Below are 24,795 nucleotides of genomic sequence, written 5' to 3' on the forward strand. Positions count from 1 at the left end.
TGATCCATCCTTTTATTCCAATTCTGGGGGTAAGTTTTCCAATCTCCAGAGAAGGATGGAATTTAAAGTGGGAAATGTATGGGGTTCCCCACCTTAAGAAACCATGATCTCCCATTTTCCTATAAAGGTTTCTAAATTTCAAGACCTACCTTCTGCATGAAATTTCATATTTTCTATTAAACCAGCTGGATTTATGATTACAGGAAGTGCTCAGAGGCAGGGCAGGAGCAAATAAGTAAGTTTAGAGCCCTCAACACTACAGCAGCTGTTTCAAGAACACAATACTCAAAACCAGAGTCAGAAGATATAAATGTAGGTCAAGTAATTTAAAATTCTGATTGGATATTGCATATGTACAGCCAGGAGTGTTTTTTTTTTTCTTTTTTTTCCTCATCGAGAGCTAGAGATTTGGGTGGGTTACAGGAAGAGTTATTAGCAGCAACATCTCAAATCTTTGATTCACCCCAAAAGGCACGTCAACCTTATCTGTTGTTAAGTGCTTATTTTAGTGTCTAGAGAGTCACTGGTGAACAGGGTGAGCAACCCTCCATACTGAGCTGTGGCTGAGATTCTAAAATCCTTGCATGTGTTGGTTCTCACACAACTGGGTCTGTCAGGGCTGCTGCATTGTTGCTGTTCAATTGCTAAGTCTTGTCTGACTCTTGTGACACCATGGACTGTAGCCTGCCAAGCTCCTTTGTCCATGGGATTTCCCAGGCAAGAATATTGGAGTGGGTTGCCATTTCTCCAGGGTATCTTCCCAACTCAGGGATTGAACCTGTGTCTTCTGCATTGGCAGGCAGGTTCTTTATTACTACGCCAAGGAAACCTGGGGCTGTGGTCCTAGCTGGCAAACTGGCACTGTTGGCTATATTTGAATTACAGGTGTGTCTTATTTAGGCTGCCCAACATTCTCTCTCTCTTTTAAAATGAGCCAACTTAAAAAATTTAGAACAGGATTTTGTGTTCATCTTGAAAACTCAGGGGCTCTGTTAACACCATTGGCATCCCTGCCTGATAACAATGGGTTGGCACTGAATGACACTGCCCCCTTAGGATCAGACTCATGTGCCCAGTTTACCAATTCCAATGTGGCTTACAACCTTCATTTACAGAGTAACTATATATAAAAATTTGCCACTCCAGCATCCAATGATGTCCTGACACCTCAGCAGCGTGAGATAGATGCTCATCGCCTCTGTTGGAGGGGAAAAGACACAAGTTATTCTGTTGCTTCCATATAAGTCCAGAAGGAGTATGTCAGAACAGGTGGTCATGAGAAAATGAGTCATGGGCTATGGGGCAGGTTTTTTGGTGACTTGATGGGGAAGGAAGGTCAAGTCTGGAGTGAGGGTGGGAAAGACAAAGGGTGGCTCTGAGACCAGAGAAAGTGACACCAGAAGGAGGCTGGCACCTTTGCCAAGTAGACTGTGAAAAAGTGTTGGGTTGTCTTGAATAACACCAAGGAAGACGTGATGGCCAAGTGACATCGTACATGTTTATTCAAACCAGTCCTTTCTCCCCAGAAGACCGTGTGTTCCCTCTAGTACAGAGCCATGGGCAGAGACCGGGTTTCATTCTTCTCTGTGTTATGGCATCCATGCAGTTACAGTGCCCATCCAGGGGCGCAGTAAATGGCCTTGAAATGTATGCCCTGTATGTGCATGTGTATGTGTGCGGCAGGTGTGTGTGCACACCTGAATGCAGAAGGGGCACGAGTGGGAGTGGATGAAGGGTGGATATTAATAGAGAGAGCGAGAGAAGAGGAAAAGTGTCTTGGGGGTGTATAGCACACGCCAAGAAGTACAGGTCTTTGTCATCAGATGACAATGGTTCATTTAGAAATATTTCCCTCCCGTCCCAAGGACAAGAAGGAGGGATGGTTGGTGGATTGCATTCTTGCCCCCAAGGCCCAGGAGTCTGCAGCGACAGCTCTGAGTAATGGAGGCCAGGGTGAGCAGCCTCATTTAGAGAATTGTTGGATACTCACCAAGCCTCCTCTGACATCCATTTTCTTTACATCTGTCCCTGTTTCTAACTCAGAATATTCTTGGCACATGATTTGGCATGGATGGAGACATGAAAGATGATGTGACAGAGTGGACCTGAAGTCAAACAGACCTGGGTGCAAGCCTGTACCACACTCCCCTCCCCCCACCAAGCTGTGTGACCTTAGGCAAGCTCTTTAGTCTCTCTGAGCTTTGGCTTCTCTGCTAAAGTGAAGATGTTCATTGCCTTCACCTCTTAGAGTTTATGTGAAGAGTAAACATTGCCTGGCATTTGGTAAACACTCCATAAATATTCCCTATTATTATTCCAGAGTTCAAAACTAAACAAATTTCTCAATCTGTAACTTGCCTCTAAGATGATTTTTAACATTGCATCCTACACAATCAGACCACTGGCTTAGATGTTTCTGATGAAATGCAGTACTCGGTTCTCTAATATTGCAATTATTTCCCAGGTTTTGGGTTGTGGCCATGCAGTGGTGACCCACAGGGATTCTACAAAACAGCCTTCTATTTGTGTGCTGTGACCCTCTTTAGTTTGGAGTGAGGTGCCAGCCCTGGCCTCTGCTGTATCATACCAACTCTCAGATCACTTACCGTCGTTAAAAAGCACCATCTGCCTCAGTCCTCTTTGCAGAAAGCCTCCCTGACTCCCATCAGGGTGTCCCAGGGAGTTTCTTGACCATGCTGCTCAAACCTAACCATGCTGGCTGGCCACATCACAGCAGGCGGGGTTGGCTCAAAACCTCACACCAATTTTCCCCTCCTCCTCTCTCAGAAACTTGGAACTTCTCCCAAGTGTTGACAGAGACCCACTTCGGACCTGAACTAGAGAAAACTCGTCATAGCCCAACACATGAAATTGAAGGCTCTTTCTCACTTCTCCCATCTCCTCCCCGCTCCCTCCCCTTCCCATTCGTAGAAAGGGAAGATGAAATGCAGCGTTAGCCCTTGTTCCTATAGCCTAGCTCCTCCGATGAGCATGTCAGGCTGGATACTGTAGCTAAACATAAATGAACGGTTATTAATGATGGTCATAATGTTTTCTAGCAGTTAGCTGGCTGTGATTCTAGGATTTTTTTTCCACTGTGTTTTGAAGGGTTAGGTTATTTAAACTTACCATCAAATAGAATCAAATCAAAGTGAGCTAATTTTTCTTAAACACTAATCATTTTAAGGCTATTGAACTAAATATAGAGGCAGTTCATTAAATCATTAAAACAGCCTGCAATAATGCTCACAAAGTCATTATGGAGCTATTCCCTAGCCAGAGAGGTAGTGTTGCCTTAAGCACAGTTTAATCAAATTAGATGGTGGGCTATGTCATGGGGTTTCTCCTATTGATATTCATTAAAAATACATGATTTATCACTAATCTCTGTGAGGTAGATCCCACTCTTCCAAATGAATTTTGTAAATGTCAAGGGGAAGAAAACAGAATGGCGTATTGTTATAATAATTTAAGAGTGGTGTGATCACATTTACATTTTATATACTATGCAATTTAGGAACAGATAATAGCTTTAACAAGGCTAAACTTTTTTCCTTAGTTAAAGTTAGAACAGAAAGGCTGAACCCTCAGGATTAGGCATTATATTTTATCTCAGAATGGGCCCCAACATTTGAATTATCTTTTCGTAGAATGGTAGCTCAGCCCATTGTTCAGCTAATGCTGCTCTCAGATTCTTTGGTAGAGTTATTTCTACATAAATTTATGCTGCGCTGTTCAGTCATAATACGATTCCCATTTTCAGATGCTGTCATGATTCGGCATTTGGGAGAGGCGGGTGTTTTCTGGCCCCGAGAACCTCCTTCTGTGCTCACACTTCATCTTCCATCCCGCATTGGCCTCAAGATCTCCCCTCTCAACCCTTGTGGAATCTGCCTGGCTTCTTCCTTCTCAGTGGACTGTAAAGGGCTGATAACAGTTTAAAAGGGTTACCCCACCCAGAGGTATTTGCATTTTAACTGGGATCAAAGCTGAAACTAAAGGGATTAAGTCCTAATAGTAGAATTTTAAGCATCAACCAGTGGGTGGAAGAGGATTTTTTTTCTGCTGTCAGAGGCCCTCGAGCCTTGATGAGAGAGGAGGATGGTCCCCAGTGGGCAAGGTCAGACCAGAGGTGGGTGATGGGAAATTCGGTAGCAAGTAGACCAATCCTGGTTCTCCCTCTCCCGTGTTGTGCTTTTTTTTTTTAAAACTATGAAATGAGCTTTCTCTGTTTTAAGAAATTCCTTCCTAAACAGATATCTTTCTAGGGGATACACCTTGAATTATTGATATTCTGACTTGTCCTCCAAATATTCCCACCCCACCTCCCACGAAAAAAAACTGGGACTAACATTTGAAACTCAGATTTACAGTTTGGTTTAAAACTCTCAATCTTGCCTTTAAAATATCCCTGAAGGAAGAAAGACACTTAAAGAGGGAGCAGTACCCTTCTTCGGTATAAAAATGTGCTCATTCCTAGCAAGACACATGAGATGTCTCCCTACACTTAGATGCTTATCAAAAGCTTTTCAGAATATGACTTGCAGCCAGAATGGTCAGAATCAGCAGACAGAGACACTCGATTTGTACAAGATAGGAGGCTTTTAGCATCTTGGCCATTTAACCTAATCTAAAAGAGAAACACAGCTTAAATGAAATCCTACTTATTTTACTCTGCTATATTGCAGAATAATGGAATACCCACCCTTTTCTGCACAGGAGATCTCTAACTTGACTCTTGGCTCAGCGGGAAGCTCTCAGAACCATTTCCAATGCCAAACTCAAGATACAATAGGGTCTGGCCATTAGCCACAAAATCTCCTGCCCGTGAAATAATGGAGATGTGAACAGGATGGGACTGAATTATTAGCAGGAACTGACTTAACTTCTGGAAATAATAAACGAGGGTCCTAGCAAAGCCTCTTGTTAAGTGGCTAAGTGTCTAATTCACCTGGGATATTGTTTCAAAATTCATTTCATCTTTGGTAATGTGATGAAAGGAAGCGCTGTACTGGTCATTTCTCTTGTGCAAGGCTGCATGAACCTATGGGCAGGGTAAATATATTTTGATGATTAATATCTGCAAGTTTCATGGCTTAATGGGAAAATGTTAGATATATTTGAGATGATACTGCCTTTGTCCCCCTCTTCATTCATCAGGTAAACACCTTGATTACTTGCCTTCCAAGTTTGTGCCGAGTAGAACTTATGTTTTCCACTGACACTCCAGCAACATTATTCTTAGGTACTTGTGGTGGGAGAATGCCGGCAGTGGTGCGGTGACTGGTTTCAGGTGGGCAGTGTTGAGTGTGCATTGTTTAACTCACAGCTCTTCTAGAAGATGGATAACAGGAGGCCGGGAGAATAAGCAGAATGAAATGGAATATTTTCTCTTCTGCTCCCATGGCACCCCTAAACCCTCACCAAGAACTGCAGAGACAGCTTTGTTGCCATTCAGTTAAAGGATATGGGGCTTATTTTCATAGGTTTATTGAATCTCTGTTAGAAGAGAGGACTGAAATTAGAGGCCATGGAATGAAGATGGTTGAAGAGGACGAGGGTGGACAGCTCATCTTGGTTTTCTGGGGTCTGTCCCCATTTTCAAACTGAAAGTCTTGCATTCCAAAAACCCCTCAGTCCTAGGCAAACCCGCATGAATGGTGACCCTAAAAACTTTCCCACCTTTGTCCTCCTTAAACTCCATTTAAATGATGTGGGTGAACTGAGTCATTTGCATTTTAAATATATATAGATATTTATCTCCAGATTGAAAACATCTCCTTTTAAAGCTTCTACTTTTAAAAGTAGAAGCTTACTTTTACTCTTATTCTTAGTAAGTTGTAACATTTAAATCGATATCTAACCTATTAATAAAAATGATTTCTTACATTTATAATCCTTAATAATTAAAATTTTCATAGTTACTGTCCCATGTAATCCTCAAGGAGAAGGCAATGGCACCCCACTCCAGTACTCTTGCCTGGAAAATCCCATGGGCGGAGGAGCCTGGTAGGCTGCAGTCCATGGGGTCGCAAAGAGTCGGGCACGACTGAACGACTTCACTTTCACTTTTCACTTTCATGCATTGGAGAAGGAAATGGCAACCCACTCCAGTGTTCTTGCCTGGAGAATTCCAGGGACGGCAGAGCCTGGTGGGCTGCCGTCTATGGGGTCGCACAGAATCGGACATGACTGAAGCGACTTAGCAGCAGTAGCAGCAGAAAATAAAACTGAAAACAATAGCTTCCTGGTTCCATTTCATTCTGCCCACAGGGTGAAGCAAAGTTGCCTGTCCACCTTTCCTAGCTTTGAAGTCTCATTAATTTTTTTCAACCTTTAATTTCATATTGGAACATAGCTGATTAACAATGTTGTGATAGGTTCAGGTGGACAGCTGCCCTCCCACCCAGGCTGCCACATAACACTGAGCAGAGTTCCCTGTGCTATACAGTGAGATTTTGTTTGTTTTTCATTTTAAATATAGCAAAGTATACATGTCCATCCCAAACTCCTGTCCCTTCCCTTCCTTCTCCCCCTACCCCCACCTGCGGCAGCCATAAACTCTTGAAGTCTACATTTAGCAAGTGTTCACAGAGCACACACTGCACAGCCAGGACACGGTGAGAAGGACACAGTTTTCAAATCTGCCCTGTTTACCACTTAAGCCAAGCCTTCCCTAGGTCTGATTTGGAAACTATTACGTTGCCTTAAAATCCAACCCTAAGAGAATCTTAAACTCTCTCCATGCTAATCTTCAGCAGTTTGGGGTCTTCGGATGGGTTTCACCCAACAACCAAAAGGATAATAAAGTTCTCCCAATGTTAACTGATGCCATGATCATTTGAAAACCCAAAGACAGCGGAGTGAGTCTTCTCGGCAAAGTGCGTGGGGTGTGCACAGGTGTGTGGATGTGTGTACGTGCGTGTCTTCTGATAACAACCCTCATCTTCAATGCCCTATCTCAGTGCATTGGAGGAGCAGCTATGGTCAATTATGTCATTGTTAGAAAGAAGTCTAACTCTTTATTGACACAATATAGACTCTTTCAATATATAATAGTGCCATTAACCTTCATATGGTCACCAGCCAGCCCCTCCCCACAATGTCTTTAAAAGTGTGAGCTCCACAGGATGTAATTAACCTTAGACCTGTATCTGCCTCTTTTTTTTCACACAGTTGAATTTTTGCCCAAGGCCCTGACCCCACACTCACCGTGGGCCTTGGAGCTGCAGTTTTCTGTTAAGTTTGGTGTGTGCCAAGCCCACAGGGAGAAGAGACACACATGTGTCATTAGCAAGAGCATCTAGCATTGGGCTATGTACAGGTGGCAGCTTAATAAGTACTCATGGGTGACAGAATTGAGTTGTCAGGCCCTCTGTTCTCTTGGCTATTAATCCTTTTCTGTCATGGTTTAAAATACACGACGAGACAGCCAGAAAAATAAAAAACCAAAAGCTCTTCAAGCCTGGACTTCAACTGATCAGAATAGAAAAGAGTGTTTCAAAATGATGAGCGAGGTTAGTCTTTTGCATGGCATGGATGGCAGTTGGATTCTCAGACTCTGGGCATGGTCTCTGAAGGCTAGTTTTTAACTGAAAGACAGTGAAGGGTGTCTTTTCCAAAATTTGCTTTCTCTTCTTTTTTCTTACATGTAGTAATCAGCTTTCATGGTCAATAGCACATATCCCTCTAGGATAGCAAGGATTTGTCTGTCTTTTCAGTGCTTATTGCCAGTGATAAACTCAGTGCCTAGTACATAGTAGATGCTCAGTATATATTTGTTGAATAGATGAACATCATAAACCCTGAAGACAGGAAAGGAGTAAAGATAACATTTATTGTTTAATTCCAGACTACTCTATACAATTAGGTGCTTCCCAGGTGGCGCAGTGGTTAAGAATCACCTACAATGCAGGCGACACGGGTTCGATTCTTGGGTCAGGAAGATCCCCTGGAGTAGGAAATGGCAACCCACTCCAGTGTTCTTGCCTGGGAAAATTCCATAGATAGAGGAATCTGGTGGGCTACAGTCCATGGGGTCACAAAGATTTGGACATGACTTAGCAGCTGAGCACAAGTTATACAAGTGCACATATGGGGTCACAAAGAGTCAAACATGACTGAGCGACTTTCACTCTCATATATTTATAGGTAATAGAAACTGAAGCATACTTAATGAAATCTTAACTGTAGAATGGTCATATTAACCACTGTTCACACTTCCTAATCTGTTCTAATTCAGCCTTAAAATTTCTTCCTCTACTGAACAATACTGAAAAAGTCTGTGGAGTAGCATATGGATCATGTTTATCATCTGACCTCTAAAAGAAATATTTAACGATAGAAACTACATGGTACATGTTCCTAGGATGTTGTGAAATAAGAGAAGGCAGGTTTGTGAGTAATCCTAGCATGAGGCTTGATGACGCCAGCAAGAAATCCTTGGTCAGGTGAGGGCTAGCTCCCTGGGATAAGGCACAAATCCAAGCTTTTCAGGTGTCTATCAAAAATAAGGACTCTTTTGCATAATTTGGGCTATCTATATAACCTCTTGTACTGCTTTGACTTCCAGACCGGAATCAATGTATCCCAGAAGAAGCCCTGGCCAGAGGCATCTGTGCTGGTTCCACTAAGAAAGGCATGGGAGAATCCCCAGGGACAATGGCTTTCCAACCTCAAGTATTAAGTGATGTCTGGTTTCTATTATGTTGTTCCATGTCCTTTCAGAATACAACCTCTCATGGTTCCTGTTCTCCTTAGATGGAGGCATAAAACACAGTGAAGAGGAAGTACAGTGTTGAATATTCAAGTGGTTGTAAAAAGAAGATGGAAGGAGAAATTAAATCTAACTTAAATAATAGAGGGAAGGAGAAACCAACCCAGAGGGGTTTGAAACTTCTGTAAAACTAAAGACACAGAAAACACAACTGACCCAACACAGATAAGGTCAACTTGGAGTGTTCTTTGGCTACAACATGCATGAATGATGTTCTAATTGCATCCTTTCTTATCACCAGCATCTCCATGCTGGTTACAAAGTCCACCACCAGGTTTGAGACTAGGCAAGATCAGCCTCTGAAGAAAGTGCGGTATTTGTCTTCCAGACACCAAGACAACCATGTCAGGCATGTGCAGATGGATTCCTCTACCCAAAGACACAGAAGTTAAAGAACATCATGGCGCCCCGAAGAGGGCACAAGACTGAGGAAACCAGTCACCCTTCTCCAAAGAGAAGCCAAAGTACAGCAGTGGAGCTGAACTCAACTCTTTCTAGGAAATCTCTGACATTTCTCTCTTATCCCTTCCAAAATAAATGTACGAGAACAGAGAACTGACATGCTCCTTGGTCAGATCTCTCTCAAGGAGGGACAATATCCCTGATCATCACAAGAGATAAGCGGGTGAGCCAGTACATTTTCATGTCATTTGGAGAAAAGCAGGTATGCTTCTTGTCACTTATAAAACAAAGAATTTTGACCTTCATTTGAAAATCTGAACTGTGTATCTTTACTCAGTGAAAGCTCATGCTCTGATGAGAACAAATCTCTTTATATCCTTAATCCAAAGGTTAGAAACAATTTATCAGTGTGATGGAGCTTTTTTATGGCATGTAGAAAAGATTGGTCTTAAGAAGCAAACAGATACAGTTTTGGCAATCATTAAACATCTTCGTTCATAAATCTTTTCTCCTCCTGACCCTAAACTGAATGAGAATTAATGTAATAAAAGTCCTGATTCTTGGAACTTTGACATTAAGAACAAATGCATACGCTATAGCCTTTCCGTATTAAATTTCTTTTCTTCTTTTCTAAGGAGGTGGGAGCAAAATGTGTCATACATCGAAATAGACCCTTGTTTGCTTTACAGAACAGGCCACTGAGAACAATTGAAATATATTAATTTAGAAAAGTCAACACATAGGAACTATTTTTCATTAATGTGTCTAAAATATAAATTTTGTATTTCTACTTAGGAAGAAAAAACAGCTGTCAGAACAGTTAGAGTAGTATGATCCCACTTGTTGTAAATTGAAGCGATTGCACATGGTTTAGAATGAGGGGAATGATCCACACCAAAAAAAAAAAAGGTGTTGATAGTGGTTGTCTGGGTACACGAGCTCATGAGTGCTTTCTGATTTCTCCTTTTTTCTTCTATTTCTCTAAGGAACATGAATTGTTCTTGTAAAAGAAAAAAGCGGGGGGAGGGGAGGATTTTAAAAATGCTAAAATAAAATTCATAAAATAATACAATACTCATAAAAATACATCACAGATGATGTGTATGTATTTTCTTAGTCTACCTCCTGAAGTTCTTTGAGTATCACCAGCCATTCCCTCTGCCTCATTTTCCAGCTACAGTTGACTCCAAGGCCTAACTGTTTCTTAGAAAGAAGATGAGGATAAGACCTCAGAGATAGGGACCAGAAGCTGGCCTGGGACCTGGGACAGCAGAATTTACTTGGTCCCTTGCTTCTGGTATTATTAATACAGAAAGATGAAAGAACCAAATCCTGGCTTCCTTTCAAAGCTTAACGTACACCAGACCCCTTTTTCTTTCCTTCTTGCCTTTCTCCTTCTTCCCTTCCCTTCCTTTATTTTTTTCTTACTAAATTTGAAGCTTCTTAGAATAGGGGCCTTGTCTTAGAGTGCTATCATAGTGTTAATCCAAGGTAGTCCAAGGTGTTTGTTGAATAAAAGCTCAGAGATGCTAAGCTGTGTACTCAAGGTCACACAGCTAGTCAACAGCATGCTAAGGAGTAGCATTCAAGCTAAATGAGAAAGCCCACAGTGGAAATATGAAAGCATATTGTGTCAAATCAAAAGGAATGCTGGCACCTCAGGCAGGAGGGCTCTGTTAGTAAACAGACAAGGACATGGTGATTAATAGCATATGTAGGGACTGAGATAAAGAGAGCAAAGGCAGGAATCAAGCTGATACACTTTGGCACATGTTTGCTAAGGCTCTGTTTATTATTACAGTTGCTTCTTCCTGGAAGCATTTTAACCATTGTTTTCAACTTCTCACAGCTAAGAAGGTATATAGCTTTGTGAAAAGCATAGGTACAACCGGCATTACATTTTTGTGGAGACTATTCATGATAAATTTCCCACCCACATTGAAATCACAATGAGCCTGTTTCCATTAAAAGTCCCCGAGAGACAAAGCACCAAGTGTGCAAGTGACAAGACTACAGATGAGAGATTTCCCCCCACTGAACTGCCTACCCCATGAGGCAGCCAATGCAACCTTCAGGCCCAGGAGGTGAGGAAGAAATAATTTTGTTGGGTAAAAGTATTCTTGGTAACTACCTCCTTCGGAAATGGAAGAATTTCATTTTTCCATCTGACAAATAGAGAAGAACCTGTTTTCAGTGAAGACACTGGAGTTAATCGTCCCAGGATAATGGCTACCTTTGACCAAAGATGCAGCCCCAGGAGTTGTGGCTTCATTCCCTTCAAGTGTTGATCAGGTCTCAATCTTCGGGATGGTTGTGACATATTCTATTTCTGTAACTCCCTTTGAGAAAAGCATCCTGTAATTTTTATCCACTTCATGTAGTTGCTGCTGATGGTGATTCGTATCTCCACTAGAACCATGCTGGGCGGAATTGACCCTTTGTGAGTATCCCTTCATGACACGGTGAATAGGAAAATAGAGGGGTGGAAAAAGGAGAAAGCAAACAAGCAAAGGCGGAGGGAAGAGACAGCAATGGGATGATGGAGCCACAAGGAACCGTAATCCCACAACAATCTGACCCTCACATGTCTTTGCACCCACACCTAACTTGTTTCATGAAAGCTGTGTAGTTTTGAAAACCTCTAGGTTGCTGGGTTAGAGACATGAAAGTGCCCCACACATGCCAGTTGTTTGACTTTCCATCAAAACAATATTGAAGAAGAACTCTTACCTTAAATTTAGCAGGATCAGGAAAACACTGATTTTCTGGAAATAAAAACAGTTGTCACAGGCCAATTGCCTTCCTAATTCACTTCTACTAAAATAGGATCAATGTTCTGAAAGAAATCTAGCATAAAGTGTCCTACCTTTCTGTTCTTAAACTGACTGCTTTCTAGAGGAGTGTTGGTGTTTACAATTTAGATAAATACACCACTAGTTCCTGGCTACTATGTGCTATTACGCAGTTTCAGAATTTCACTGGCTGACCTTGGTGGGGTTCTCTGTTGGTATGTAATTCGTAGGGAAGCTGTGGAAAAATACTTGAACTAGGAACTTCCCTGGTGGTCCAGTGGCTAGGAGCCTGTGCTCGCAATGCAGGGGGCCTGAGGGTCTATTCCTGGTCGGGAAACTAGGTCTCACATGCTGCAACTAAGACCGCATGCAGCCAAATAAAAAAATTAAAAAAAATACTCACTATCAAGAGGGAAGCATTGGTAATCTTGGTAAGGAATGCCACTTTTTAAAAATTATTAAACACAAAACAACTTCTACACACTACAGGAATGACTTTTTACTGTTTCTGGAGGAGTAAGACTGCATTAATTTGCTAGGGATTCTGTAACAAACTGTGGTTTTAATGACAGGAACTTCTTGTCATACAGCTCCAGAGACTGGAAGTCCGAGATTAAGGAGTTGGCAGGGCTGGTTCTGTGTAAAGGCTGGTGAGGGAGCCTCTGCTCTGTGGCTCTTTCTTAGCTTCTGGTAGCTTGCTGTCAACTTCAATGTTCCTTAGCTTGTAGATATGTCACCCCAATCTCTGCTTTCATCTTCACGTGGAGTTCTCCGTGCATATCTGTGTCCAAATTTCCCCCTTTTATAAGAACACCAGTCATACTGGGGTAGGTCTCATCCTAATGACCTAGTTTTAATTTAATTACCTCTTTAGAAAGACCTCATCTCCAAATAAGTAGGACTTCATATAAATTTTGGAGTGGACACAAATCACAAATCAACCTATAATAAGAACTAATATTTTTATAAATATTTATTTTTATTTATTTGTTTGGCTATGCCAGGTCTTAGTTGCAGCACATGGGATCTAATTCCCTGACCAAGGATCAAACCCAAGCCTCCTGCATTGGGAGTGTGTAGTCTTAGCCACTGGGCCACCAGGAAAGTCCTCAATAAGAACTAATTTTCATTTTCTCAAGCTATATTGAGTCCTGGATGAAATCTGAGGTAAACTGATAGCATATTTCCAGATTATTCTGTGATGTTGAAATGCTCTATGGAGATCAGTAACCCTAGGCTGCTTCTTGGAAGGTCTGGCTCAAGCATCTCAACGAAGGAAATCTATGAGATCTTAGAAAATTCCGACACTTGAATAAATGAAAAGAATACAAAGAGAATGATGTGTTTATTTTGGAGTTCAATATAGTAAATGGAATACTGAATACTGGTTCACACCAAGTATGAAGTGACCAGAGGTCATTTCTCTATTATGTTTCCTATACACCTTTAAAAAACAAGAAGACACCTTCAGCCACAGAAATAAACAACCCAATTCAAAAAAGGGGAAAGGACATGAGTAGATGTTTTGCTAAAGAAGATAGATGAATGACCAATAAACAAGTGAAATGATATTCATCATCACTAATCATTAGAGAAACGCAAGTTAAAGCACAGTGATTTACTATTTCACACCTTCAAGGATGGCTGTAATTTTTAAAACAATAGCACAAGTGTTAGTGAGGATGTAGATAAATTGGAAGGCTGTGCTTATGGATGTGAGAGTTGAACTGTGAAGAAAGCTGAGCGCCAAAGAATTGATGCTTTTGAACTGTGGTGTTGGAGAAGACTCTTGAGAGTCCCTTGGACTGCAAGGAGATCCAACCAGTCTGTTCTGAAGGAGATCAGCCCTGGGATTTCTTTGGAAGGAATGATGCTAAAGCTGAAACTCCAGTACTTTGGCCACCTCATGCGAAGAGTTGACTCACTGGAAAAGACTCTAATGCTGGGAGGGATTGGGGGCAGGAGGAGAAGGGGACAACAGAAGATGAGATGGCTGGATGGCATCACCAACTCGATGGACGTGAGTCTGAGTGAACTCCGGGAGTTGGTGATGGACACGGAGGCCTGGCGTGCTGCGATTCATGGGGTCGCAAAGAGTTGGATATGACTGAGCAACTGAACTGACTGACTGACTGTGCTTTGCTGGTGAGAATGTAAAATGGTGCAGCCTCTGTGGAAAGAAAGTTGGCAGATCTTCAAAAAGTCAGACATAGAACTACGTGTGTGCTTGTGTGTGCTAAGTCACTTCAGTCGTGTCCGACTCTTTGAGACCCCATGAACTGTAGCCCACCAGGCTCCTCTGTCCATGGGATTCTCTAGGCAAGAATACTAGAGTGGGTTGCCATGCCCTTCTCCAGGGGATCTTCCTGATGCAGGGATCAAACCTATGTCTTCTGCATTTTCAGGTGGGTTCTGTACCACTAGCACCACCTGGGAAGCCAGAACTACCATATCACTTAGCAGTTTCATTCCTAGGTATGTATCCAAAACAATTAAAAGCTGGTACTAGAGGAGACATTTGCAAAATAATGTTAATAGCACCATTACTCAAATAGCTGAAAAGTGAAAAGTCCTGACAGGTCAATGAATATACAAAATATGGTTTATAAATACAATGGAATACTCTTCAGCCATAAAAAGAAATGAAAATTTGACATACATCATAACATAGATAGGGCTTCCCTGATAGCTCAGCTGGTAAAGAATCCACCTGCAATGCGGGAGACCTGGGTTTGATCCCTGGGTTGGGAGGATCCCCTGGAGAGGAGAAAGGCTACCCAGTCCAGTATTCTGGCCTGAAGAATTCCATGGACTGTACAGTCCATGGGTTCACAAAGAGTCGGTCGTGACTGAGTGACTTCACTCACTTATAATGTAGATGGTCCTTGAAAACATGCTTAGTGAAATCAGCCAGACACAGAAGGACATATATTGTATGATTCTACTTATTTGAGGTATCTAGAAAAGGCAATGGAGAAGGCAATGGCACCCCACTCCAGCACTCTTGCCTGGAAAATCCCATGGACAGAGGAGCCTGATGGGCCACAGTCCATGGGGTCGCTAAGAGTCAGACAAGACTCAGCAATTTCACTTTCACTTTTCAGTTTCATGCATTGGAGAAGGAAATGGCAACCCACTCCAGTGTTCTTGCCTGGAGAATCCCAGGGACGGGGGAGCCTTGTGGGCTGCCGTCTATGGGGTCACACAGAATCGGACATGACTGAAGAAACTCAGCAGCAGCAGCAGCAGCAGAAAAGGCAAATTCATAGACAGAAAGTAGAATAGAAGTTCCAGGGGCTAGAGGCCTGGGAAGGGGGCTCTAGCCTGTTCAATGGCTACAGGGATCATACCCACTGGAGATTGGTTTGATGAAAACTGTTTGGGTAGAGATAATGGAGATGGGTACATGGCATAGTGAGTATATTTCAGTTCAGTTCAGTTACTCAGTTGTGTCTGACTTTTTGTGACCCCATGGATTGCAGCACACCAGGCCTCCCTGTCCATCACCAACTCCCAGAGCTTGCTCAAAGTCACGTCCATCAGTCGGTGATGCCATCCAGTCATCTCATCTTCTGTCATCCCCTTCTCCTGCCTTCAATCTTTCCCAGCATCAGGGTTTTTTCCAATGAGTCAGTTCTTCATAACAGGTGGCCAAAGTATTGGAGTTTCAGCTTCAACATCAGTCCTTCCAATGAACACTCAGGACTGATTTCTTTTAGGATGGACTGGTTAGATCTTCTTGCAGTCCAAGGGACTCTCAAGAGTCTTCTCCAACACCACAGTTCAAAAGCATCAATTCTTTGGCACTCAGCTTTCTTTATGGTCCAGCTCTCACACCCATACGTGACTACGGGTAAAACCATAGCTTTGACTAGATGGACCTTTGTTGGCAAAGTAATGTCTCTGCTTTTTAATATGCTGTCTATGTTGGTCATAACTTTTCTTCCAAGGAGGAAGTATCTTGATTTCATGGCTGCAGTCACCATCTGCAGTGATATTGGAGCCCAAGAAAATAAAGTCTCTCACTGTTAACATTGTTTCCCCACCTATTGTGAGTATACTTAATGGCACTGAATTGTACACTAATAAATAGTTAAATTATAAACTTTATATTCTGTGTTGCCACAAAGATGTAGCATGTACATAAAAAAGGCAGTATTTGGAGGGAATAGAGCTCACAAGCTCATCAGTTGTTGCCACACTGGTTAAAGAATAGTCTCCCTAAAGTCCTATTAGACATGGCTTAACTTCCTAAATTCAGTCATTAATGTATTGCAACACAATACAACAAATCCTTATTGAGTACCTACTCTGTAAAAAGCACCATCATTGCTTCCAACTAATCTATTAAAGGAGCCAGGAAATAAGAGGAATATTAGCAAAGAACCATGGAAAAGGGAGGCTATTATCTAGTTTTGGGATAGAACCGATTCAAGGAATCATACAAGTTTTAACAAGAGATTGGTCTTCAATGGTAGATGAGATTGGGCAGAGGTAAGTGAGTGGCGAGAGCATTCCAGTCTAGACAGAGTGAGCAACATGAGTGGAGATTCCAAGGCAGGGAAATGCAAGCGTATCTGGTGAACAGGAAAGAGTCAGTGTTAAGTTAGGATACACTGAGGGAGAAGGAGACGATGACGCTGTAAAGGTGGCCTGTTTTAGAGAGCTTGCAAGGTTGGGCTGAGGACATCATATGTCATTTGGAAGCCAAATGTGAAGAGATATGACAGGAGCTGCACTTCTGCATGATTCCTCTGGGTTCAGTGTGGTGGTTCAGGCAAGGGTGTCAAACAGGGTGATGGCAGCAGACACAGTCCAGCCCAGAGCAAGATGAGGAATGCTCCTCAGAGCAGATCCTCTTGGGTGGAAGGTGGAGGAAAGGAAATAGGCAAGTATGGAGATGAAGGCATTTGAGGAGAGAGGCAAGAGAATTCAGTTTCTTATGGCTGGGTTGTGAGGGGCCTCATGTAGTGAAACCACCACAGATTTATACTTGTTAATCCTAACACAGCCTTCACCACCCGGTTCTTTTCTCATTGTCTGCAGAAGATATTTCAAGCCTTTTCCACCTTCCTCAGATTTCCTCCCATTCTGCCATCTTCCTTTTCATTCTCACCTTCTGACTTTGCCTAGAATCATCGACATCATCAAAGCAGAATTCCTTCACCGTCTTGCCATCCTAGCAACAAACAGACTTGCCTCTGAACCTGCTCTCTCCTCCCTCGCTCCTCCTGCTCCACAAACTGAGCTCTACCCATGAGCTCTGCCAACCTCCTTCAAACTTGAAATGATCAGCGATCCCCTCTCCTGTAAAGCCACACTTCACCTTTCCCCTGGATCCTTCCCATAGAGACTTTTTGGAGAAGGAGATGGCAACCCACTCCAGTATTCTTGCCTGGAAAATCCCATGGACCGAGGAGCTGGTAGGCTACAGTCATGGGATCACAAGAGTTGGACGTGACTTAGTGACTAAACCTCCATAGTCTAAATCATAGAGATTAAACCAGGTCACTAAACCATGGAGACTGTTAAATGCTCAAATCACTCTTCTTAAAAGCCAGCCTTTCTCTTCTTAAAAAATGAAGCCATTGGCACTTGTCCTTTCTCGATGCTGCTGCTTCTTGCTTCCCTACTCCAGCCAGTCTTGTTGAAAGCATGGCTAGTGCTGGCTGGCCGGGTACACTCATGGTGAGGTGGTCTCACCCTCCCTCCTCACTTTCTGCTCACTCCTCATCATGTGGCTTCCACCTCCACCCTTCACTCAAACTGCTGCTACCAGTGGCACTGACGACTTCTTAGTAACTGTCATGTGAACACTGATCAGTTCTATTCTTACTTGACTATTCTTGAGTTTTTTTTTTTAAAGATTTATTGAGATATGATTCACGTACTCTATAATATACCCACTTAAAAAAGTACAATTAGTGTATTCACATTTTAGATACATTAGTATATTCAGAGTTGTGTAATTATCACCACAATTTTTTTTTTTTTCAGTTATCACTTGGGTATTTTTTTATTGTGGTAAAATACACAGAACATAACATTTACCATCTTAGCCATTTTTAAGTTGCATTTTAGTGTGTTGAGTTCATTCACATTGGTATGCAACCATCATCACCATCTCTGTTCAGAACTTTTCTTCTTGCTAAACTAAAACTCTGAACCCATTAATAAATAACTCCCCTCTTCCCCTCAGCCTCTGGCAATTGCCATTCTATTTTCTTTTTTTAAAAATTTTATTTTATTTTTAAACTTTACAATATTGTATTGGTTCTGCCACATATCGAAATGAATCCGCCACAGGCATACATGTGTTCCCTATCCTGACCCCTCCTCCCTCCTCCCTCCCCATACCATCCCTCTGTTCTTATGAACTTGATTACTCTAGGTGAGTCATATATGTGGAATCATATAGTATGTTTTTGTGATTGGCTTACTTCACGGTGTAATGCCCTAAACTTCAGATGTACTGTAGCATGTGTCAGAGTTGCCTTCCTTTTTAAGGCTGAGTATTATTCCACTGTAGCTATGTATCACAGTTTGTTCATCTGTTTATCCATCTGTGGACCTTTAGATTGTTTCCACCTTTGGTTATTGTGGCTAGTTGCTGATATTAACATTGGTGTACAGGTATCCTTTTGAGTCCTGGCTTTCAATTCTTTGGGGTGTACATGGAGAAGTAGTATTGCTGGATCATAGGTACTTATATTTTGAGGAATTGCCATACTGTTTTCCATAGTAGCCTCACCATTTTACATTCAACTCAACAGTGCACAAGCGTTCAATTTCTCCACATCCTCATCAATACTTTTTTAATAGTAGTCATTCTAATAGGTGGGAGGTTATATCTCATCATGGTTTTGATTTGCATTTCCCTAATGAGTGAAATATCTCTTCATGTGCTTATTGGTCGTTTGAATATCTTCTTTGGAGAAATGTCTATTCAAGTTCTTTGCCCATTTTTGAACTATGTTGTTTGAGGTATTTTTGTTGTTGTTAAGTTGTAGGAGTTCTTTATATATTCTGGATATTAATTGCCATAATCAATTTTAGAACATTATCACCTCAAAAGGAAAACTCACACCCCTTAGCTGTCAGCTTAAATCCTCCATCCCCTACTCTTGGGTTTTTGACAGCAGTGTTACTCCTTTCTTGCAGAATTCTCTTGCCTTGGCTTCTAGAAATTACCCTCTTCTGGTTTATTCCTACTTCTCCAGTCACACCTTTGCTTTGTTTCTTCTGCCATCACTTACACTTTGATATTCTTCAGGAATTCCATCCCTGACCCTTTCTCTTCACACCCTACACTCTCCTTGCTGCTGCTAAGTCGCTTCAGTCGTGTCCGACTCTGTGCGACCCCATAGACAGAAGCCCACCAGGCTCCCCTGTCCCTTGGATTCTCCAGGCAAGAACACTGGAGTGGGTTGCCATTTCCTTCTTTAATGCATGAAAGTGAAAAGTGAAGTGAAGTCGCTCAGTCGTGTCCGACTCTTAGTGACCCCATGGACTGCAGCCTACCAGGTTCCTCCATCCATGGGATTTTCCAGGCAAGAGTACTGGAGTGGGGTGCCATTGCCTTCTCCGTACACTCTCTTTAGGTGGTCTCATTTAACTCCATGATTTCTATAGCGAGTCTCAAATTTCTATTTCCAGTCCTGACGGTTTAAGACCACATCCAATTCATCTCCATTTCTTCTTGCCTCTGACTCTTTCACAACTCTAAATCCATTGGTTTTGCAGCATCTCCAGTACTACTCTCTGATTTCCAACCACCATCATCCATCATCCACCATCTCTTGCCTGGATTACCTCAAAGCCTCCTAACTGGTCTCCCTTCCTCGAGTTTTGCATCCTTCCAATGCACACAGTTTCCCAAGAGATTTTCTACAGTGGAAAATTGGGACTATCTCTTTGGAACTTGACGGAGAAGACTACACTGGAGATTTAAATGGAAACTTGAGAATTAATTGCATGCAACAGACAGTATTGAACAATATTTGATGTTTATTGAACTTGAATATATATCTTATGAATATATATCTTACAAAAAATAAGTATAATATATATTTATACTGTTTATATATATATTGTTAGTATAAGAGCATATACTTTGCTTTAGTATAGTATAAGTATTATCAGTATATATGTATTATAATAAATATATGTATGTATCATAAATCTGAATATATACTTTACTACATTGGTTTTAAATGCAATTTCTAAGAATTCTCATCTGTCTTCAAAATTTCAATATTTGTGTTTTTAAACCCATTAACAACTATTTGGGCAGCTCCACATGATCTCATTTTCGGGCTGAACTGCCCATATTTGTTCTGTGCTGGCACTTAAGGAGCTCTTTCGTGTCTGCTGCATGCTCTGCTAACATACCTGTACCGGTTGTGTTCTCTCTCTCCTCAGGAATCTCTGGCTTTTGGAGGGACTGAAGAAATTTCCAACTTGAATACTAGCTGAATTCTTTGGATCACATGATCAGGAGTCAGTTGAAGTTTTTGTTCCCAATTATTTCACACAATCAGGAGGCTTCCCTAGTGGCTCAGATGGTAAAGGATCTGCCTGCAATGTGGGAGATCTGGGTTCGATCCCTAGGTTGGGAAGATCCCCTGGAGAAGGGCATGACTACCCACTCCAGTATTCTTGCTTGGAGAATCCCATGGACAGAGGAGCCTGGTGGGCTACAGTCCATGGGATCTCAGAGAGTTGGACACAACTGAGCAACTAACACGTCATTTATCTAAACACAGAGACCTGATGAATGAACTTGGGACATAGTAATGACTATATAATTTCCATAAAAGAATGTATCCTTATATATCTAGCCCCAAGAAGTATGAGAATTTTTATTAAGCCCTCATTATACTTATTGAGTCTCCGTGACTCACTTAGGCTTCACAACAACCCAAGGAGGTAGATCTCATGACGTCCATGTTACAGATGCAGTTACTGATAGAGGTTATAGGCTGCCCAAGGTTGCTCAGCATATATAGTGAAGCCAGGATTCAAACCCAGGCTGACCAGACTCAATGGCCAGGATTATAAGCCTTATATTCAGTTTTGTTCCTGAAGCAAAGCCAGGTGCCTGGTGTCTGAAGGCGGCACAGATAAAACTATACAAAGCAAACACACGGTAAATACATCACGCTCCTAACTCACCTGAGCCTTCCACTTCTGTCATTGCTTTTCATCCTTCCAAGAACCCCAAGCGTGTGAGGACAGGGTCCTTGTCTCCATTTTAGAGATGAAGGGACTGAGACACAGGCAGGTTAAGCAACTTGCCCACCGTCTCACAGCGAGGCAGCGGCTCAGTTGATATTAGAACCCGGGTCTCTTGGCTTTTAGTTAAAAAGCTTTTTTCCATTACAGCACAACCTCGTGGCCTTCAGCTTTCAAACTCGATTGAACAGCAGCATACGAATTAACTGAGGGTTACTATATTATCTCCTAAAATGATAGCTTCCCATTAAAAAAAAAAAAAGGAACAGCAAAAAATTCACCAATGGAACATGTGCAAAATACATTTTTCAAGGTCATTCTTATCCAGAGCTGTCTTAAAAGAATTATTATTCTCCATTTGGGCTTTTGGTCCATGATCCAATGGCATGGGTAGTTAAGTGATAATTTAAAATTTTAAACATAATGTTTCAGAATTGATTTCTCGTTAATTGGCCTGATTTGAGAAGTTGATGGATTTGGAAGATGTGTGTTAAAAAGAACTGAGATATTGGTTAACCAGCACAGCTATGGAATTAGAAAGATGTTGATTTGGATAAAAGCAACCCAAAGAGTTCTAGCAGTGATTGGGTTAGGTGGGCTGACAGGACAGCACAGTCAACTTTGTGTTGGTAATTTATCTTTCACAGTACATGCCTATGTGATGGACCGGAGTGGAGTTAACAACAGTATTTGGTTATAAAGTACTACCTATACACACTTGTTTTCCCATCTATTTCCCATGAAGTGATGGGACCAGATGCCATGATCTTCGTTTTCTGAATGTTGAGCTTTAAGCCAACTTTTTCACTCTCCACTTTCACTTTCATCAAGAGGCTTTTGAGTTCCTCTTCACTTTCTGCCATAAGGGTGGTGTCATCTGCATATCTGAGGTTATTGATATTTCTCCTGGCAATCTTGATTCCAGCTTGTGTTTCTTCCAGTCCAGCGTTTCTCTTGATGTACTCTGCATATAAGTTAAATAAGCAGGGTGACAATATACAGCCTTGACATACGCCTTTTCCTATTTGGAACCAGTCTGTTGTTCCATGTCCAGTTCTAACTGTTGCTTCCTGACCTGCATACAGATTTCTCAAGAGGCAGGTCAGGTGGTCTGGTATTCCCAACACTTTCAGAATTTTCCACAGTTTATTGTGATCCACACAGTCAAAGGCTTTGGCATAGTCAATAAAGCAGAAATAAATGTTTTTCTGGAACTCTCTTGCTTTTCGATGATCCAGTGGATGTTGGCAATTTGATCTCAGGTTCCTCTGCCTTTTCTAAAACCAGCTTGAACATCTGGAAGTTCACGGTTCACATATTGCTGAAGCCTGGCTTGGAGAATTTTGAGCATTACTTTACTAGCATGTGAGATGAGTGCAATTGTGCAGTAGTTTGACCTAGATAGCACATTAAAAAGCAGAGATATTACTTTGCCAACAAAGGTCCATCTAGTCAAGACTATGGTTTTTCCAGTGGTCATGTATTGTATGGATGTGAGAGTTGGACTGTGAAGAAAGCTGAGCGCCGAAGAATTGATGCTTTTGAATTGTGCTGGAGAAGACTGTTGCAAGTCCCTTGGACTACAAGAAGATCCAACCAGTCCATCCTAAAGGAAATCAGTCCTGGGTGTTCAGTGGAAGGACTGATGCTGAGGCTGAAACTCCAATACTTTGGCCACCTCATGCGAAGCGCTGACTCATTGGAAAAGACCCTGATGCTGGGAGGGAGTGGGGGTGGGAGGAGAAGGGGACAACAGAGGATGAGATGGTTGGATGGCATCACTGACTTGATGCACATGAGTTTGGGTAAACTCCGGGAGTTGATGATGGACAGGGAGGCCTGGCGTGCTGTGATTCATGGGGTCGCAAAGAGTCAGACACGACTGAGTGACTGAACTGAACTGATACACACTTGTTGGAATTGGTGTTGGCTTTGCCTGTAAGGTATTTTTGTTTATGGAAAGTATGTCTTTAAAACACCTACAGATATATGTATTAGACTGCAATTCAACAAATAATGACTGAGGACTCTGTTCAAAATGAGATGCCAAGTCCTGAATCAGGATTTTTGATGGTATATGAATCTATGAGCCTCAAGAATACAGGAGTAGCCCCCTTCGTGGCTGCCTGTATCCCATCCTGTCCCCTGCTCTTTGGGGGAGCCCAAGCCCTCATTTCACCCATTCAGGTGTTGGGAGATTCCCAATTTCTGAGCTCCCAACCATCCAAGAAGGGGATGTGGGGGGAGGAAGCCCCACCTACCTTTTGGCTTTGTTCCCAGGCCAAATAAAGCTAGAGAAGTCTTTCTATTTTGAGAAAAGCAATTTATTCTGGACTCATGTTTTCTCCCACACTTGGGCAGGTGAGATAATCTTAATGCAGTTTTATCAGCCTTAACTCTTGAATTCTTGGCTGCTAAACTTAAAAAAAAAAAAAAAAAAAAAACTCAAAGAAGCGTAAACCTTCCATTTCCATACCAAAGCGCACAAGGCTCTTCTTGGAAACCTTTATCTCTTTAGTGGCGGTGCTTGTCTCATATTCTGTCACAGGATGGTGAGAAAATCAGCTATAAGAAGGGAAAATACTGTGCTGGCAGAAACTTAAAACTAACTCGCTGATAACAATGAAGCAATAAGCATATGTTCTGTTCTCCCCTCTTTCTTAAGCAAATATGTTGAGAAGAAAAAAATCTCTTACATAAAACAATCTTTCACATCTCACACGAAGACTCAAAAATGTATAGCCTTGACTTCACCATGTACAGATTCGGAGCTGCTTTTGTTCTCAAGTTTTTGCTTAAGATCTTAAGAAATACCTCTCAAGAAGGATTAAAAACAAAACAAGAAAAAATTAAAAGGTGCCTCTGAGAAAGTAGAACACAAACCAGGGTTCATCTCCAACAAGAAATACATGGGTTTTTGTGTGTGGTGGAAGTTTTATGGATGCTCTGTAGGTCACACAGATGTTAAGGGAAGGTCTGTAGTTACAATTTCATGTCTGTGCTTATGTGCTCTATGATAAATCACATTTATCTCTCCAAACATTTCAGCCACTTGTTATCATTTTTCAATTATTTTTACTCTGTTCTGGGGGACTTTCACAGGGATAATTTATCTCTTAAATCTCCTGTTTTTTATTTGCCCCCAGTGAGAGAAGCAGGAAGTACACAGCAGATCTTGGAAAGGAAGAAGTTGGCTGTTCCCCATAAAACTCTAAGCTGCTCTTAACCCTTCTCCCTCTAAGAGTTTTTTAAACTTGATGAAAGAATGGCCAAAAATTGAATGAATCAAAGGATAAGAATATAAGTTCAAAAACCAGGGAACATTCCTGAAGAAAATACTTTATACTTAGGGAAGAATCAAATATGTCCCCCAAGTCCCCAAATATAATAAAGACACCTAAAAGCTTATTTAAGATTTATATTTATGATTTTCTATAGGTTCACAAAATTTAATTTCTATTTTAAAATATTTAAATACAACTCTTTCCCTCTGATTTGTGAATATCAATATGTCACGTATAATATTTATGTAGCAGATTAGCCAACTCTACTGAAAGTGGTGGAGATGTCCCTGGTGGTTCAGTGGTTAAG

The sequence above is a fragment of the Bos mutus genome, chromosome 11 (assembly GCF_027580195.1).
Source record: "Bos mutus isolate GX-2022 chromosome 11, NWIPB_WYAK_1.1, whole genome shotgun sequence".
Classification (NCBI taxonomy): domain Eukaryota; kingdom Metazoa; phylum Chordata; class Mammalia; order Artiodactyla; family Bovidae; genus Bos; species Bos mutus.